The 20548-nt window shown below is 39.7% G+C and overlaps 1 protein-coding gene across 8 annotated transcripts in view; it reads right to left on the bottom strand.

Annotated features, from left to right (window-relative positions):
- brat (tripartite motif-containing protein brain tumor) overlaps window positions 1-20548 on the bottom strand; it is a 603590-nt gene that overhangs the window by 169651 nt on the left and 413391 nt on the right. For 3 of the 8 annotated variants that reach the window (XM_074098340.1, XM_074098338.1, XM_074098337.1), the window contains exon 1: window positions 170-328. The exons of 4 other annotated variants lie outside the window; for them this stretch is intronic. The gene's annotated coding sequence lies outside the window, so the exon portion shown is untranslated. Of the gene's footprint in view, window positions 1-136; window positions 329-20548 lie in introns of those variants that run through there. One more of the 8 variants, XM_074098339.1, reaches the window with a different exon arrangement.

The raw sequence follows: 20548 nt of genomic DNA, 5'->3' as shown, positions 1-20548 counted from the left end.
AGAAACGGCTTATTAAATCTAACTGTGATTCACGCGTACCTACCCGGGTTAAAAAAAGCCCTCTACGGGGAGAAAAAAACAACATGTGTACCATTAATATAACTACAGACGTAAACAAAGAACATGTGAAACGCACCGGGTAAAAAAACACTTTAAAAGGGATACCAACCGTTCACAGTAAAAAACAACACGTTCACTGATAGTTTTTGTCTATAAAGCACAGGGGGGCAAGCGTCTGTCGCTTGGAAACTAGTTTATTTGTCGAGCGCGTATTTGAAATGCGGGCGACCTGCCCGTGCGGAGGTCGGGTCGAGACTGAGCGAGCAAGCGGCTAGCGCCCTCTCGCGCGCGCCGCTGTGTGCGTGCCTGCGTCTGTGGGGGTGCAGCCCCGAGCTGCGCCGACACCAGCCGAACGCGCCCCGGCAACCGTATATTTATTTCCAACTATAGGATGAATTAGTCGATGCATTCGTCAAACGAGAACTCATCTCACTCATCCCAAAATCGAACTCGAATCCGTGAACGCGGCGAAAACTCGAGTTTCCATTTGGCATTAATATGCGCGGTTTTTAAGCGCGTTTTTAGACGACCATGAACCGACACGTCCGCGGCGGTCATTGCCACGGGCGTTATAAAAAGATGCGCGTCACAAAACAACATCTGTTAAGATTTGAATTTCGTAAGCGTTCGTAATTAACGAATGCACAAATTTTTCGTACGAAAAAATAACATCCTTGTCACGGTCTTTCGTTAACATGGTTGCGTGATTAAACTCCTGGCGGTGAAACGGGAAGTCTATTTCTAAATAAAAACAAATGGGAGCAGCGAAAGACGCATTTATTTCGGTGCAACAAGGCCACCGAAACGCAGTTCCCGTCTGCGTCGTACATTATGCTGTTGCAGTTTTTTGTTTGATTCCGATACTGAATTTCGCAGTGCAGAAGTTTGTGAGTAATATATCTCGCGACGACAGTTTGTTTTGAACGTTAGTTGCGTCAAAATGGACATAAATTAGTCGGCAAATAGCCTTTTTCGAGAATCACGCGTATTTATCACAATAATTGGCAGTTTCAAATGGAAACCTTTTGCACGACTTGAATAATACGTATTTCTTTGCAGTGATAAATTTTGACGCTATAAGCACAAACGTCATAATTACCTCTCTCTCTCTCTCTTTCTCACTTCCCTATAGAATGACAATGACTAATATACAAAGTTGGAGCTACTTATAACTTCTAAACTAAAGAATAAAGATTTCTTAAAACTCATGGCCTTTCTAATTTATATACAGATGCCACAATTAATCACTAAATTATTTTATTACTAGGTACCTATATAATATCTGTTTTATATTAAGGTGTATGCATATTTGGAATATTTTGACTTTAAAGGCATTGACTTGAGTTCTATATAGGTACTAATTGTGTCTTGTAACCGTGTCTTGATTATTTTTTTACATCAATGTTTCTAGTTCTAACATTGTTCAAACTAAAAATATATGAACAATTTGGGACACCCTATTTCTTAATACCTGGATGTCACGGTCCCGTAGTGTCGCTGTGTGAGTGAGGTACATCATTTACATAAAAAAATGAGCCCTTTAACAGCTAGGGTTGCTGCTTCTTAAGACAGTCCCCAAAATGCTTATTTGTAGCTTATGCTAGCTTAGCGCCACTGATTTGACACTTAATGCCTAATAAATGACACCCTGCTGTTACCTCTATTGCTAATAACATAAGGTATAGGTACCACGAGAGTTGAAGTGAATGATTCAGCTACATGAGAAACTGACTGCAAAAAAATCTGATGAATTAAATTAATGAGTGAGTGTAAATAAATAAAAACGCTTACTTAAATATACATTTTTAATAGGTACAAACAACACTAAATATATTTCCAATATGCCGCCGCTAGAGGCGATGCCAATTTCTCTACAGCAATTCAGACTATTTGAGACCTAACCTGCGATTTAGATACGTTTTTGTGTTAATAACTCCTAGGCCGCTAGGTCCAAATAGTAACATAGTAACCTAACCTAATTAAAGAACGAAAGTGAACAGTAAATAACTACGAGTATACCGTATTGAGGTCAAGGTAAAAGTGTGTGCTCATTGATTGTGACGCTATAACGTGATAACGTTATGCAATTTCTTTTATGACATTGTCTAAAGCAAAAAACACGAAGAGCAAGGTTAACGTTTTGCTCTATCCGTCTATTTTGCACTAGAACAGATTAATAAAGAAAAGAGGCAAGAAGCAAGAAAATAAACAGAAGAATGTTGGTGGCGGTTTTTACCTTCGTAAGTACTGCAGTTAGCGAAAGAAAAAATGGAATGTCATGCTGGCAGAAGGTAAGAAACTTTAAATTGTGTGTACGGGGTATGTGGTATTAATATCATGTAAATAATTAAGCAAAGATTAAGCACATAAATTAGCATGCTAGTAAGTGAAACGTGAGAAGTCAACGCTAAAAAACATCTTTGTACAATTGTTTAGTTTTTTTTTGTTTCTAGAGAAATTTATTTATTCGATACACATAAAAATACATAACAGCAATAACATAATCATATACACAACAACATAATTATATACACATCATTTGTACAATTTAGACTTTAACAAACACATGAAGGTTTTTTTAATCAAATCTCAATTTGGTTCAGTTACCTACTTACATACAAAATATTTAATAAGTACAACTAAAGTCTTTGAAGCTAGTGATCGCTAGTTATTACGGATCGTAATTAAATTTAAAAAAAATCGCCCTCGAAAATCCCCATATTCCAAATTTCGTCGAGATTTTTACGACTTCCTCGAAATCCCACTTTTCATATTATAAATGCGAAAGTTTAAGTCTGTTTGTTTGTTTGTTACTTCATCACGTTTAAACCATTGAACCGATTTAGATGAAATTCGGTATACAGATAGTTTGAATCCCGGAGAAGGACATAGGATAGTTTTATTCCGGAAAATTGCATAGTTACCGTGGGATAGCGATAAATGAAATCTGCGCGGACAAAATTGCGGGTACCGTCCAGTAAATAAATAAAAATAGAAGATCGAATCGCTTGTTCTTAAATTATTTTTTTCGTATTAATTTATTTTACCACTCGTATCATAATGGGTTTTGGGTTAAATTATCGTAGAGGATTTTATTAACAGCATGTACTTATATCAATCTCTTGTTGACAATTGACAATCGATTCTTTGCTTACATCTGTATTTTCTTGCATTTGTTTTTTCTTGCATTTTAACTTTTTTTTCTGTGGCTTCCATTTTTTGTCACCGGTTTCCACGGAAGTGCCAACCCTACCTTAAATGACACACGCACACACAGGTCGTATTGTTACAGGTGAACCATAACCGATGATACATTTTGATGGATCTCCGATATTATCTGACTTTTAACGTTTTATTTTATTTAAACTTAACATTCATTTATATGAACTATGAATAACATTATCACAGCTTGATTGTGTATCGGGCGGATCTGTTTACTCTATGATCAACCTTATTTAAATACTCATAAGGCGTGCGTGTCATGAATTGCGTCCTTTTCTGAATGAAGCGGTAGGAAAGAGATGCACTTAGTAACATCCTAGTAAACAGCGCTGGATGCAAAGACAATGCTGGACGTAAAAAAATATTGTTATGGCGCATTTACACTCGCGTACGAGTCGCGAGGCGAGGCACGGGATGAGAGTGAGAGTGTGACCAGACGCGCGCGCCTCCCCCGCGCCTCGCGCCTCGTTTCGCCCTTTCGCTCGCGTCCGGAGCAGTTTTTGGGCGACGACATAAAAAGTTAGAGCCTCCTTGAAGGCTCCTTGAAGGCCCGATGCTTATGATTCATAAACGTCTGTTAGCGCTAATCAGTCGATCAAGGCTCTGCTAAAGTTAGCGGACCGTAGACCCCCTTTATCTCCCTGCTAAGTCACAGCCGCCACAAGTTTGAACTGTGACTTAGTGTAAGAGCTTACAAAATACGTCTCGATCGCGTTCGCGTTAAAATCTCAATTTGTATGAAACACGAACATCACAAACGTTCCGCTAGAGGCGCTGTTCGTGTTTGCATACAAATTGAGATTTAACGCGAACGCGATCGAGACGTAAATTGTAACCGAAAATTACACTAAGGATGAACGAGTTCACGAGAGTGTAAACACCCCGACCGCGGCCCGGAGACGAGGCGCGAGGCGAGAAATCCCGCATTAAAAATATTTTCGGTTACGATTTGACGACCTGCTGTTAGAGACTACGAAGCTTGATTATTCGATTAGTCGCAGCAGATTTTGTTGTGATTTGTCAAGGTGGCCAACATAACGCGTCTAATCAGTCTATCAGCGGCTCAACAACTAGCAGACTGCTAGCAAGCGTTTATGAATCATACTTCTTGACAACCGTCTAACAAGCTTAATCAGTCTGCTAAGTAACAGACCGATCAAACCTCAATTAAGGATTTTTTATGAATAAGGCTGTTAGTGTTTACATTTATTTTGCGCTCTCGCTTCATTCGAGTTAGAACCTTGTGCTGCGCAGGTTGTAAGCTCAAAGACAACTGTGCCCTTAGTGTAAGTTTTCGCTTACAAAATACGTCTCGATCGCGTTCGCGTTAAAATCTCAATTTGTATGGAAACACGAACATCACAAACGTTCCGCTAGAGGCGCTGTTCGTGTTTGCATACAAATTGAGATTTTAACGCGAACGCGATCGTGACGTATTTTGTAACCGAAAACTTACACTAAGGGCACTGAACGAGTTCACGAGAGTGTAAACACCCCGACCCGCGGCCCGAGATACGAGACGAGGCGCGAGGCGAGTGTAAATCCCGCATTAAAAATATTTTAACAGTTACGATTTGACGACCGAATAGCCAGTGGTTAGAGACTACGAAGCTTCAGGTCCCGGGTTCGATCCTCAGTCGCAGCAGATATTTGTATGAAAAATACGAATATTTGCTCTCGAGCCTTGGGTGTTGTACATCTATTTGAGTATGTTTATCCGTTGCTCAGTATCTATAACAAAAGCATTGCTTTCATTTATAATTGGAACAAATATAAAATATGCTTCCGTATTCCTCTTTTCCCAGAAAAATCGTTAAAAAAACGTCGACTTTTTGATTTTAGCCAGTCTGTAAGATGTCTGACTTTCACTTGTTTCTAATAATCTTGATTACTTATAGTAGTACAATGTTTACAAGCGAGCAGAGCGAGAGTATAGTATGAAGTAATTCTGATAAGAGAGATAAAAGCTATAATAATATGAGATTAGACGCTAACCGCGCTGGTTAATGAAGGTAGCTGTTCAAACACACATGTTTAAAGAAGCATTATAATCTTTTTCTTTACTTTATACCCCACCCCGTTGCAGGTAACGTTAGATACATTAATCCCATTAATATACAGTCAACTACAAAAAGATCGGCACTGCCAAAGTTACAAAAATATACACGACTATATTAGCTATGTCTTTGTAGTTGACTGTACCTGCGCCACTGAGCTTTGAGCTCGGAGTTTTTACTTAATTGCTTCGCAGCTTATTGCAGGTTTCCTTTCGATGTTTTCCTCCACCAAAGCTCGTGATAAATTTCAAATGTAATTTTGCACATAAGTTTCGAACTCAGTGGAGTGAGTCGGGGTTTGAATCCACGATCCTCTGCTCGAGAGGCCATAGGTCAAACCGCTACAGGTCACCACGTCTTCATTGCAATATTAAATAGCAATTATAACAAAGTGTAATAAATTAATTAATTCTAGTTACCAAACGCGCTTAGCACGAGTGCTTTAATTAGTCTTGTTTAGACCAAGAGACCATGACCTTGACCTCTAATCTGGAGTAATTCCTGTTAATCTTGATACTTACTAGACTTGAAAACCTGGTTTGGTGTTAATGACCTTGACTGAAGCTTGAGGGTTCGAAAGCAGTCGACTATTTGACATTATCTCGAAGCAGAGGCAGTGTCCTGGGGGGCTACTAGAAATTCGAAAATCGAAGTTCGTATCGGACCACAGAATAAGTAATAGTACAAGTACAGAAGCTTCACTGCCGTACAAAAGTGACGTTTAGGCATAAGAATCGTGCCTACTTTATGCTTCTCTGTCTATCGCATAACTCGTGTTCACTCGCACGCGTTGAGTCGCACTGAATCGCCTCAACGTTGGGGAGGCCCGGTATGTTCTTGTAGCTCGGCGGCGGAATGGCCTAGTGACACCCCCCTGATCGTACCGTCCCACTCACTCTCGTATTAAGTAATATTAGCGTCAGCAGGACGGCAAGATACGAAGTTCGAATTTTGCACGTCGTAGTATGGGTCTGGATGCAAATCATGCGCATTTGTCACCAAAAACAAAATACTGATATGCATCGTTCGATTTTAATGAATGAGGCGTTACTTCGCGAAGATTTAATATGAAACAATCACTTTCTTCACCAGCGACCTTATGATCGCTGTCTATGTGTCGGCGGCCGATCGTAAAATCCGCCAGATCACGAAATTCTTAGGCATATCGTGAAATGGCGCCATTTCATGAATTGGCTAAGGGACATCCGCCGTATCGTTCATAACTCACCGTTTAACGATTTGCCTAGTGACGTGTAGGCAAATCATGAAATTCCTAGGCATATCATGAAACGCCGCCATATCGGTCCTGTGCTCGATTCGCTCGTACAATTTTTTTTTTCTATTTTTCGGCATATCACGATGTGCCCGGTACAGAAATAGGAATACGGACGAATGCGTTGCTCTAATCGATCTATCGTATTGTTTTTCAGGCACATCGTGATATGCCTAGCCAATGGCGCCATTTTACGATCGGCCACCGACATATGTAACCAAATGAAAAGTAAAATATGTACGAGTATATTACGTGTGCAGTGACAGATCTTTCTACTTATCCAACTCATATCGCGAACAAAACATTAACGTCAAATCAAACAGCCGAAGCAGCTCTCTCTAATAAAGGTGAGATACCGAAAAACAGACAATTCCGAAGCGAGTCGTATTTTCCAGATTTTCTCGCACAATTGAAATTGAGTCTAACAAATGGTTTTCTTGAACTTGGGACAGAACAAATGGCGAGCCGACGTCAATGATTCGATACTCTTATAAATGTTACGATAAATGTATCTGTGCGTTGGAGATAATAAAGAAAATACTAACCATACACAATCGCATTTAAGCGAGATTTGGGTATTTGCCTGGGTAAAAATATACTATTTAATTCTTCACTTAGGTTATTAGAAAATATTGGACATGATTTTTTTCATTCGTCATTCAAAAAATTACATAGATTAAGCCCGTCAAAGTTCGGAAGCACCAATATCTGACACAACAACTCTAACACCGACTCTATTTCTAGGGCCGGAAGGACGTGTCAGATATTTTTGCACGCTCCGCTGTGGCAGATATTATGCTTGTGACTGTACCTTATGGCACTAGACCTAGACGGCTGTTTGGAACAAAACGCGCGGCGCATCAATCATCAATATTACTTTGACACTACCCCTGACACGGAAGTCAACAAACTATAGTGAAAGGTTCACAAATCCGCGCTGTGAACAAATTTTGTGCGCCGTTTTGATGTAAGAAACATGCAGTCTACACATAGATGTAGGAATGCGTGGTCACACGACGAAAAGCGTCGCACGGCGTGGCGTCACCCGGAACTTTAACTGGCTATATCTTCGTATTTTTTTGTGTAATTCATAAAAGAAAAAATACGTGTTCAATATTTTTTCATAAGGGGGGGGGGGCACAATTTTTGCTACTTTGGGAGCGATTATTTCCGGAAATCTTCACTTAATCAAAAAAGTTTTTGAGAAACCTTACTATCTTTTCAAAAGAGCTGTCGAACTATGTGCCACATGTTGATGCCAGTTAAAAAATTTCTTTTCAATTTCTGTTACGTATATGGAGTGCCCCCCCCCCCCCTATAAATATTTATTTTGTAATTTAACTACAAAACTAAATAGCGGCTTTGACAAGACATCTGTACTCCAAATTTCATTGATATACATCTTGTAGTTTTCGAGTCAAGTGCCTGTGTCATACGGACGCTGGACAGACAGACAGACAAACTTGACGAAACTATAAGGGTTCCGTTTTTGCCATTTTGGCTGCGGAAAAAATTACGCGAAAAAAGAGCCCATTGCGGCCTACTTACTGAATAAATGATTTGAATTTGTTGAATTTGATGTTTTACGCGTGCGAAACAGCGGGTAAAGCCTAGTCACACAATTATAACCAGACGAAAAAGCTAGGGACGCTAGTTTCAACATTGTCTTAGAGGGCACGACGTCACTATCGGGTTGTTCAATGAACTTTAGTTCAATAACTCCAATGTGTGCGATTTTAGACGTAAGGTCAAACGGCGTAACTTGTAATAGGAGTACAACCTCAGCTCGTGCGTCGAGTGTATTCACTGTACATTGCGTGTCCTGCGAGGTAAGCATCAAGCGGCGAGCGCCTCGACTTCACAATGTATAGAGAACACGCGCGCACCGTCGCTGGTAGTTACAAGTGTACTGTAAATTGTGAATTTCTTTGCGAAATAGAATGCGGAATACAGAAAGCCAAAGAAGTTACCGGCGTAACTCGAAGAATCATCAGCCGGAAGACGTCCACTGCTGAACAATCCCCCTTAGAACGACAATGAACGACAACTCGTCACTTGCATCCACTGGTTGCCCGCAGCTCTCACGAAGAATATGCAAGTTTAAGTGGCAATGGGCGAGCCACACACGAATAACCTACCAAAAAAAAGGTAGAAAACTTTGTCACTTCAAAGTTCAATATCTCAAAAACAGCTAAACCGATTTTGATTAAACATATCTAAGAACCATCGCTAGAAAACCTGATTTCAAATAAAAAAACCGCATTCAAATCGATCCACCCGTTTAAGAGCTACAGTGCCGCAGACAGCCACTCCGACAAATACACACACACAGACACACATAGCGGTCAAACTTATAACACCCCTCTTTTTGCGCCGGGGGTTAAAAATAGATACCGTTGGGGGAGAATGGAAAGGGAGTGACGACCACGAACTGAAAGGCGGAGCGTTGGCAGGCTTTCCATTAGGACTGACGACGTGAGAGTTACAAGCAACCGGTGGATGCAAGTGGTGAGTTGCCATTCACTTGTGACGTTCTAAGGGAGGCCTTTGTTCAGCAGTGGACGTGTTCCAGCTGATGATGATGACTGCGAATTGGCATGAGCTCTCAATCTTTTAAAAGGAGGGGCAAGGTTTTTTCCTCTGTCAAAGTACCTACATGACCAGTTTGGTCATGGAAAACGGGTCATGTGATTTGTTTTGATATGGCATTATTTGCAAGAACATAACTAATTTAAAGGTAAATTAAGAACTACTTTTTTTTTATTCGACTGGATGGCAAACGAACAAGTGGGTCTACTGATGGTAAGAGATCACCACCGCCCATAAACATCTGCAACACGAGGGGTATTGCAGATGCGTTGCCAACCTAGAGGCCTAAAATGGGATACCTCAAGTGCCAGTTATTTCACCGGCTGTCTTACTCTCCACGCCGAAACACAACAGTGCAAGCACTGCTGCTTCACGGCAGGATTAGCGAGCAAGATGGTGGTAGCAATCCGGGCGCACCTTGCACAAGGTCCTACCACCTGCAGTAAATAATCTGTCAGCTCAAGAGGATCCCATGCTCAAGCGCCAGTAATTTCACAGAACCAGTGATTAAGGCTACCCACACATAACGACGCCAAAAGGCTTTAGCTGATCATAGAACGCAATCAGAACGAAAAAGACGTTAAGACTGGAAGAGATCCCTTTAAGGGATAAGTTCGCCTTTGTACATCTTATTATTCTGTGTTATGTTATTTTCATGTGTTTTTATGTACAATTAAGAGTAATACAATCAATACAATGCGTTTTCCCATACACGTAGTTTCGCATCGGCTGATCTGATTGACTTTTCGCATTTACTGCGTGGACATAAAACGTTGTCGGCTAAAGCTTCCGCATCGATAGGTGTGGAGAGACTCTTAGACGTGAACCGGATGAACCTTGATTATCCACCTTATTTCTGACTATCTTACATAACCGGTATTGGAGAACCAAATATCTCCAAATAACGCCTGATTTAATCTCAATAGGAGCATCCTTTGGCATGCTAAGTTTAAACCACCCACTTGCTAAGCAGCCCATCTGGTTGCTCGCCCTCTCTCCGGTAAGCTGTAAAAGCCGTCTGAGGCTAACAGCAAAAGTCCGTCAGAAAAAAAAAGAAATCTGATTTAATAAATTTCTCCTATTTATAAAAGATTTTAGTTGTAATTAAGTAGTCACTTTTACCGTCAATTTAGGTATCCGAAAATTTGGTAGGACGACGAGCGAAGCGAGCAGGAGTGTAAGGGTACAATTGTAATCACAAAACGCGCGAGACGAGCGAGCGAGGTGAGCGCGCCGCGGTAGCGGCCGGCGAAGCGCCAGGAGCTAATTTATACCAGTACTGGTTATGTACCGTCGTTATGTACGGGAAAGAAGGGGTTATTATCTTATACGTAATCCTAAAAATCCTACAAGTATTACTAACATAGTCAAGAAGTATTTTATTATTTTAACAAAGCTGGATCAATTATGTAATCTGATAAATAAATGAATTATTATTAAGTATTATTATGCTGTTGATATGTGTATTTGTTACCATTTCATAATGCAATGATTTAGTCATTTTTACCCTTTAAAATGTCACCATCCCCATTTTAAAAGGCAACTTTACAATGTAAGCTCACCTGTGTAGGAAGCTATAAAGGGGGGGGGGGGCAGTAAATCCAACCTGTCTGGCAGACCGTCTGGCTGATATATATTGTCTAAGGACATAGTAATGCTTGCAAGGTGCTTACCAGGGCTGCAATGCAGGCCTTCCTCGCTAAGAATGTGAATGTGGATGCAAGTGGATTTGGAAGCGGGGTGCTTAACGGTCACTATAACAACTTTAGATATATATAATTGGCCGATATAACGATTAAGAGATATAATGCACATTTGGCCTAACTATCATCCGGTATAATGAGCTTGTAATTTTATTTTTGAAACATGAAAATTTATTTAAGCAATGATTTTTTACATAAAAATAAAAAACACATAAAATTAACTAAAACGGGCTTCCTCTTCCAAAGGCAGCGCAGCGCAGGGCATTGTACCTAAGACGCTAGCGGCGTTGCCTCGTTGCACTGCAAGGCTCAGTCTTTGGGCGAAGAAAAAGCTTGCTCTTTGGTCGCCAGATACGCCGATTAGTTTGTCCGACACTTCTTTCATAAATTGTTTTGTGTCGGACGACCAAGGCCCAACTTGTAATACAATAACTATTAATATAACAGTGCTATGTGCTATGTGGTATTTGATCAACTCTCGATGATATAGGTACACTATTTCACGATGATTTCTTTGGCAAATAAATAAACAAGCGTCTCAACTCAAGTCCAGAATAAGGCGAACCAACTTGACAGTTCATTACACACAAATGTTGCCACAGTTTCACCAGTGCTGTCATATCGTTATTAAAAAAACCTTAATATTGAAATTCAAAAAAAATAATACGAAACAATCCTATCCTACTAATATTATAAATGCGAAAGTTTGTGAGTGAGTGAGTGAGTGAGTGAGTGAGTATGTTTGTTACTCTTTCACGCTGAAACGGCTGGACGGATTTGGATGAAATTTGGCGAAAAGTTAGTTTATAACCTGGATTAAAACATAGGATACTTTTTATCCCGGTATTCCCACGGGATAGGGATAAAATCTTGAAATAACAACCTCTGGGCTTAGAGTCATGAAATTTGGTATGTAGGTAGTTGAACGTCTGGAATAACAGATAGGTGACTTTTTGACCCGATATTCCCACGGGATACCTAGGGATAAAATCTTGAAATAACAACCGCAGGGCTCAGAGTTATGAAATTTAGTATGTAGGTAGCTGAACCTCTGGAATAACACATAGGCTACTTTTTATCCCGATATTCCCCCGGGATAGGGATAAAATCTTGAAATAATAACCGCTGGGCTTAGAGTCATGAAATTTGGTTTGTAGGTAGCTGGACGTCTGAAATAACACGTAAGGGACTTTTTGACTCGATATTCCCACGGGATACTTAGGGATAAAATCTCGAAATAACAACCACTGGGTTTAGAGCCATGAAATTTGGTTTGTAGGTAGCTGGACCTATGGAATAACACATAGACTAATTTTTATCCCGATATTCCCACGGGATAGGGATAAAATCTTGAAATAATAACCGCTGGGCTTAGAGTCATGAAATTTAGTATGTAAGGTAACTGGACGTCTGGAATAATACGTAAGGGACTTTTTGACTCGATATTCCCACGGGATACCTAGGGATAAAATCTCGAAATAACAACCACTGGGTTTAGAGCCATGAATTTTGGTATGTAGGTAGCTGGACCTCTAGAATAACACATAATCTATTTTTTACCCCAATATTCCCACGGGATAGGGATAAAATCTTGAAATATTAACCGCTGAGCTTAGAGTCATGAAATTTGGTATGTAGGAAGCTGGATGTCTAGAAAAACACATAGACGACTTTTTGACCCGATATTACCACGGGATACCTAGGAATAAAATGTCGAAATAACAACCGCTAGGCTTAGAGGCATGAAATTTGGATGTAGGTAGCCGTATGTCTGGAATAACACTTAAGTACGCTACTTTTTATCCCGATATTCCCACGGTATAGTTTTGTAACTAAGGGAACCCATACATCCCTGTATTATTATTATTATTATTTCGTATTTTTTTCTTTAATTGTATACTGTAGTTTTTAAGTATTTTATTTGTAATTATTTTATTTAGAAAAAATGACTTTCTGCCAAGTTTCTTGCGACGCATTCTTCTTGGCAATGATGGTCTTTCCGAAAGCGCTGGTAGTATAAAAATGACGTGTAAAAGTGCCCATTGCGGCCTATTTACTGAGTAAATGATTTAAATTGAATTTTGCATTTGAATTTGGATAGGGAAAAATTTTGAAACTTCAGCACTGGGTTTAGAGTCTTGAATTTTGTACAGTTATTCACAACACAACCTTAATGAAGACCACGATATAAATATTGGAAATTTCCAGGGGAATTTTGTAAAATCCCGAAAATTTCAGTTGCAGCTACCACACCGAATAGTTTGCGCGTGCGAAGCCGCGGGTAAAAGCTAGTAATAAATAATACTGTCATTTTAAAGATTTGGAAAAAAATCTGTTGAACATCGGTAAGAACGCCGTCAGCCTTTTTGTTTAGTTGACATTTCATATTGTGATGTCATGCCGTCAATAGTTTATAATTATAAGTAAGACATACGATATTGTGGATTTCAAAGGAGACCCATATAATTGTATATATGTATGGTATAGGGATATCTGTGTGTGCGAGACGTATGACTATGGATACCTCATAGAATATTATTAAATCAGATGGTGTTAGGTGCAGTCGCGAAATGAATATATGCGTCGTTCTTAGGCCTAAAGCTATGGAAATAAAGCCCAAAACAGAAAAATATTTTAATTCCGCGTCAACACAAGGTTGTATCGACATATTTATACCGACATATTCTTATGCCTATTTTTTTTGCTACGTCTGGTAACATTTTCAGCTGTCAATCTATTTCGCCTAATTCTGGACTCGAGTATAAATCAAAGCCAACGTGACGGAATATAACTTTATCCTTATCTGATACGTTATTATTAGAATCTCGCTCCTTTTCTCTCATGTATAAATAAATTTAGATATCTCTTCTCGTTAGCTGTACGTTTATTGCTAATTTTACCTTAACAGCGACCGCGTATACTCAGCTCTGTAATATTACCTGCAACAAAGTACCAATCAATAAACAGTTCTATGGTACTTATAGGAAGTACGAACAGCGCAGTGTGGTGTCCCCAGTGATTTCATTAGCAGACCACAGCCCCCCTGTCTCGTCGTCTAGCCGTCTGGCCGCGCTATTGGTACATCTATAATATATACGCTGTGCGTTTGCATACGAAGATCTATAGGATTTTATATGCAAGTGCACGGCTGTAGTACGAATATACTGTGTGAGCGAGTGATCTAGATCAGATATATAGAGGTAGTTCCGTCGGGAAACCGTGAGGAAAGCTTCACAAATCGGTAAAGAAATTTAATGGTGTGTGTGAAGTTCCCAATTAGCACGGGTCCGCGTGGGAACTACGGCCCAAGCCCTCTCATTCTAAGAGGTCTGTGATCTGTAGTAGGACGTGTAGGTGAAGGCCATGATGATGATGATGATGATGATGATGATTATGATTAAAAATGTGAGGTTTCCAAACTTTTTACTGTTTTTGGTAGACCCCCTGCTGCTACATTACTACTATATTTCCTGAAATCCCCACTGTCATTCACGAAGGACCACTAATGGGAACCTAGATTCTAGCGTTTAAAATACATTATCCCTCTTCTACCGGGGTCTCGTAAGGAACTGTGGGATAGGAAGACCCAAATAATATACCGATCGCAGTACAATGCTCTACATTCTGCAAATTAATGAAAACTGCATTTACATATGCATAGGAATTTACATTTCAAATGAGAACGGTGAAATAAATGAGGACCGAAATGCATCCGAAAACTGTGGTTCACTTTGTTTAAGATTTCGGATATTTTGTGTGACATTTAATTTTGCAGAAATGTCTACTTTAGCCCTGTAGGATATTTAATGCATTGGTATCGGTACAGTGCACAAATTAGTCTTAGACGGAACGGAAGTAACTTGCATAGTTTATCTAGAATATCTGGGAAAATACGATGATTAATTTACGATGACTTCATGATTAAAATTGCTCGTTTTTTTTTTAGTTTCACGGAAGCAAGTGAATGAATCATTACAATTATTCAAAAAGAAACACGTGGGGCTTATCATTGCATGGGAAATACCTGTGTAAACGTCATCTTCTAACCAATATTATAAATGCGAAAGTTTGTAAGGATGTTTGTTTGTTACCACTTCACGTCTAAACCGCTGAACCGATTTAGATGAAATTTGGCATACATAGTTTAGATCCCGCGGTCAGTATTTATTCCGAAAAATTGCGTTGTTCCCGCGGGATAGCGATAAACGAATTCTACGCGGGCGAAGTCAGGGTCAACAGCTAGTATTATATAAATTCGACCACGAAAGCTGACTTTTTTGCTGAAAAGAGAAGCGTAGGCAGGGCGAGAAAACTAACTGCACAACTACAAACATTCAACGCAGGGGCGGCTGTTTGCATACCTTTGACAGCGCTACATCGCGGAGGAGCAAATTCAGATATCATATAAATTCATATATACCTTTTATTGTAAACATTACACCTATAGCTCAGTCATCATCATCATCATCCCTAAAACGTCCACCCACTGTTGGACCGCCAAGGCCACCCCCCCCCCCTAGACCCTTCGGTTGAATGAAAGCGGCCTGGTGGATCCTAGCGCAAATTCGCAAATTCAGATCTATTGTCAAGAAGACATTAATATCAAAGGCGTATTATAAAGTTAATGATTATATCATGGACAGGGATATTTAGAAATAATTCCGATCCGCATTAGCGATCCCTTCAAATAGCGAACCTACTGTGTTAAAAATAAAGTTATGTTAAATACTTGGGATGTATACATATCATTTAATAATAATGTAAATCTGTTTTAAATAAAAATACCTCGTTGAGTTTCTTGCCGGATTCTTCTCAGCAGAGGTTTTTCCGAACCGGTGGTAGATTTTTTTTGACATTCATAAGTGCTTGTTATAGCCTAAATTGAATAAAAATATTTTGACTTTGACTTTGACTTATATGTATGTGCAAATGGACATACTACCTGGGCTAAAACTCGGTAACAAGCGATTTCCCAGAGACGCTAGACTCTAGATCGAATGTTCATCTCCGAAAACCATTCATTGAAATCGTTGGACAGTTTTGAGAGCCCCGAAATATACAATATATAGAAACAAGAATTGCTCATTTATAGGTATAAGATTAGATAGATAGAATATTAGATAGATAGATTATGTTATGTTGAGGACTTCAATCTCGCGTTGCGTCAATGCAGTGACGCAGACAATGAATTAGACTAAACGTACTAGGTACATAGGTTTTGAATGCGGATTGTAAGGTTTCTCATTTCCGCCTGGACATCTTATAAATGTTGGCGTAACGTTCTAATGATCGTGACGTATTTTTAACAGTTCTATACTTAGGTATCATTTCGATGTTGGCGACCGCGACACGCATCCGTCATTGTATGTACTATCGAACCAACTGAATCGTGTCCCACTGTGGAACCTTTTCGTAGAAAAAGTCATCGTGACATCGCATTACTTGACAAGGAAATTCATTGTGACATTTACTGTGAGAACGTTCTACGGTGGGTCAGGTCAGTAATCAACTGTACATATTAATTCATTATAACAGTGGGTCGCGGTCGTGCGTCGTCGTCGTCGGTTGCGGTTCGTATCGTACCATCCCTCTAACTCTGTTATTAAATAGTGTAAGTGTCAGAGGGACAGAACGAGACGACCTTCGATTGTCGAATTTCGTAGTGGTCCCGCTGAACTAGAGTGTCGGGCGACCTCCTCGTGTGCCCAAAAGCTGCGGATTCCTCCTGAGTGCTGCCAGGGTAAGAGCAGCAAAAAACCATTGCAGGTAGCTTATCTTGCAATAAACTAGGATAGATTATTGAATTTCCTTTTAAACCTCTTTTAAGCTGCGTTTCCATTGAGGCGGTTTAGCGCGCAGTATCCAACCAATCGCATTAGTTGAAGTCGACGTGACGCGGCTGTCAACTAACGCTAAACAGTCGTCCATAGTAAAGAGGCTTCAAAACTACTTCCTTCCCCGCCAGTTTGTTCCTTTTTTTCTAGAAACAGTTTTTTTAGCGTAAGCAATGCTGGCTATTAACGTCCCTCATGCACTTAATGCGCAAAACAATGCCCCTCTTTATCTAGCCCGCATGTGGCCAGCTGGTATGTGCAGTCTGGATTGTTCGGGATACAAAGACAGTTCCTCCTTCAAGCAAGGTTTTTTGCGTCAACATGGTAGGTTGACGAATATCTATGTTGAAGTGGCAGTGGTCACAACGTTTGAAGAACAGATAACAGTTGGGGAGAAAATATGTTCACGGATGTCAACCATGAATCGGAAGTCACAGCGTTGGCAGGCCTCCCACTAGGACCAAAGACCATCGTGAGCCTTACGGGTAAGCAGTGAATGCAGGTGTCAAGTTCAACAGTGGACAATGTGGACATCTTCCGTATGATGATGAATATAAACGCATAAAACTGGCAAGTTCACGGTTGTAGTTCAATTATACGAACTTTTACAAATAACGCCTGAATCAATCTATTATAATGTATACCTAACAGTACTCAGTTTAGTTTTTAATAGCTTCCGTAACATGGCGCCCAAAATAGCGCATTTTACAACACATTCGTGGCCTATACGAAAAAAAATGAGTTTGGCTCTACAAGAAGGTATCTGGGGGCACGGCAGCAAAACAAAAACAAACGCACGGCCGTACCATACTTTTCTCGAAGCCATTCAGGCTATTTTCAACATAATATTTCTATTCACAATTGGTGTATCGTGTAAATGTCAAAAACAACGCGTTAGGTCAAGGATCGAATCACTTGTTTACAGTGGCTTGTATATATATTTTTCAGCGGTTCGTAAAGCCGTGTGTGGTCCACTTTAAATCTTGTTTACATACTTGACATCCATTTTAATGGCGGACATAAAGCACTCTTCAAGAACAGACCCCCTATGTCTGTCTATAATATAAACTAATAGTAAATTATCGAGTCTTAAAGTGCTGATGGGTATATTTTCGGTAAAATAGCTTGCTTGTCTTATCTTATATCTTACTAGCTTGTTTATCGCTATCCCGCGGGAACAGTGCAATTTTCTGGGATAAAAACTATCCTATGTTCGTCCCCGGGACTCAAACTATCTGTATACCGAATTTCTAAATCTGTTTAGCGATTTAGATGTGATGAAGTAACAAACAAACAAACAAATGCGCGTGCCGCGTGCCATGACACATGCTGAGGGGTGTCTTTTTTTTGTATCAACTACATATGTATATATTTATTGTTTTGTTTATCTGTATTATTGTACTCGTAGTTGTTCAAAAATAAATATTTTCTATTCTATTCTATTCTATTCTAAATAAAAACAAACATACTTACAAAGTTCCTTTAAGTGGGATACAGGGTGCGGACGTTTAAAACGGTCAGTGTGAGCAAGTTTGTAAATATAAGACAAACCAAGATCTGTTCTTAGATCTTAGATTTCAAGTGACACGAAAAACATATATAGATTTAAAAAATAACTTATAGGTACTCGGTTTGGGAATCGAACCCTGTCGTATTAAAAAATAGGTCGTGCAGAAACTAAACTAGCCGAAACAAGCGCACCTTCGAGCAGGTTAAATATCCCTTAAAATTTTACATCTTACGGACTCACCACATCACGCATTCAAAACCACGGCTGTTCCTCAATTAAAGGCATTTCAATTCTATCTTCGAGTTTCCATCTTTAAGTTTGGAACAACGGGTCCAAATTTAATTAAGATTAGATGCTATTGTTTGGAAGCAAAAGTTTCAAACCTTTGTGTTGTGTTATCTGTATCAGTGATTGGAGAAGCCGAAAAGTTTCATGAATATCGGTAAATACTGGCGGAAGTCTTGAGTTAGCGTCTGATAATGCGACTTTCGGTTACTTACACGCTCATTCTATCGACGGTTCAGTCTATGGTTGCAAACTTTTTTTACAAGAAATAAAGTATATTTAGGTCTGAGAAGGGAAATAAACAGTATTTTAGAAAAATTAACAGTATTTTCTTCTTTTCATGCTTAAAGACAAATTTTTGAGTGCTTCTCACACAACTTATCAATTTAGTATAATTTTTAAAATCCTCATAGATCTCGTCGGAATCAAAACTAAAACTAAGGTGAATTAACAGATATTTTCTGAAACACGGCTATTGTGACTATGCGGTGACTTAGTGTGATGCTGAAAACAGTATTTTGCATGGTTTATTTTAGTTCAACAGTAAAAAGTATAATGTAGTGAAAAACAGTATAATACTGTTTTAACAGTATAGTTGGCAACCCTAGTTCAGTCCATTATTCTGTTTTTCTGTCATTACATCTGGATCAGAATGAAATAAATTTTATTATTCCGATGTTACTACGGACGGTGCGCCAAAACCGCTGGCAAACGCACTTCCTGCTAAATCTACGAGTATGAGGAGCAAAGTCAAACGTCAACATTACGAAATTCCTTCCGCAATATATTTTTGCGTAAAAAAGCTTCGACTCGAAAATGTATTCACTCGTATTTTTAATCCGAAGAGACGACCCGGGAAATGCAAAAACTGGCCGAATGGAATCCGTTGATCGCCATTTAAAATTTAAAAAGTAAAATTTTTAACGGACCATTTCGAAAAGCAAAATGGCCGACAGCTGGGAGTATTCCGGACGAGAGGACATGTATAGACGGAAGTGCAGTGGACCATGGTCTCCAACGGGTTCTGTAAAGCGACGTGGACTATTGAAGGTCCTAAATGCATTTAGCTATGGACAGCTCCTTTGCATTTGGACGCGTGTTCTTTTTACGCGTTAATAGGCATGGTGGTGGATGGAAATCGTGTAGGGGTCAAATGAGTGTACAATAAAAGAAACTGAATCGCGTGCCAGGGTAGATCTTTTTCACAGAAAATATCACTGCTAGATAAGGTAGCTAAAGCTTATCTTCGATATTACTGCAAATCGAAGACTGAATTGAAAAAAACAACGACCGACACCTGCGAAACTCCGGACACCAGGACCCAATACCGCAAATAACTTTTTCATACAAAAATGTGACTGGTATGTGGCATGGTAACACTTAGGGGCTCTTTCACCATCCATTGATTAGTGTTAACTGACGGTTAAATGTGATGCCGTCTCCATCTGTTCGAACAAAACAAATATCATCACATCACACTTAACCGTCAGTTAACACTAATCAATGGATGGTGAAACAGCCCCTTAGTCTTGTAACTTTTGTGGTATCCCCATATCACAAAAGTTGCAAGTGCTTTCGCTAGGCAGCTCTTTTTTCCGTTGGTCTTCAGCATTGATTTGAGGCTGCGTTTCCACCAGCGATAAGCGAGGATGTGTTGCGGAAATGTGTTTGTACCAAAAGAAACGCTTCATTATCCCATCCTAGTGGAAACAGCTCGGCACAGCGAAGATAGGTAAATTAAACATTTCTATTTAAGACATACATTCCTTGCAATAATCTCACGATCTCTAGTGGAAACGCAGCCTTAGCGTCTATTTTCAAATGTCAAAGCGTTCGCAACGACAAATGCGTTACGCATGTCGTGCGGTGGAAAATCGACGCCCTGGACATTCCAGAAGCTTCGATATCGAATAGCGGGAATATTTTTGTGTGAAATAAAAGGCAGTAGGTAGGTAGGTACTTTGAATTATCGGAGAGAAATGCGGTAGCACTTTGGAGCGACCATTTTAACAGAA

Source organism: Choristoneura fumiferana, chromosome 15 (genome assembly GCF_025370935.1).
Source record: "Choristoneura fumiferana chromosome 15, NRCan_CFum_1, whole genome shotgun sequence".
In the NCBI taxonomy this organism is placed as follows: domain Eukaryota; kingdom Metazoa; phylum Arthropoda; class Insecta; order Lepidoptera; family Tortricidae; genus Choristoneura; species Choristoneura fumiferana.
Note: the sequence above shows the minus strand (reverse complement) of the source record. Positions and strands in the feature narration are given on the sequence as shown.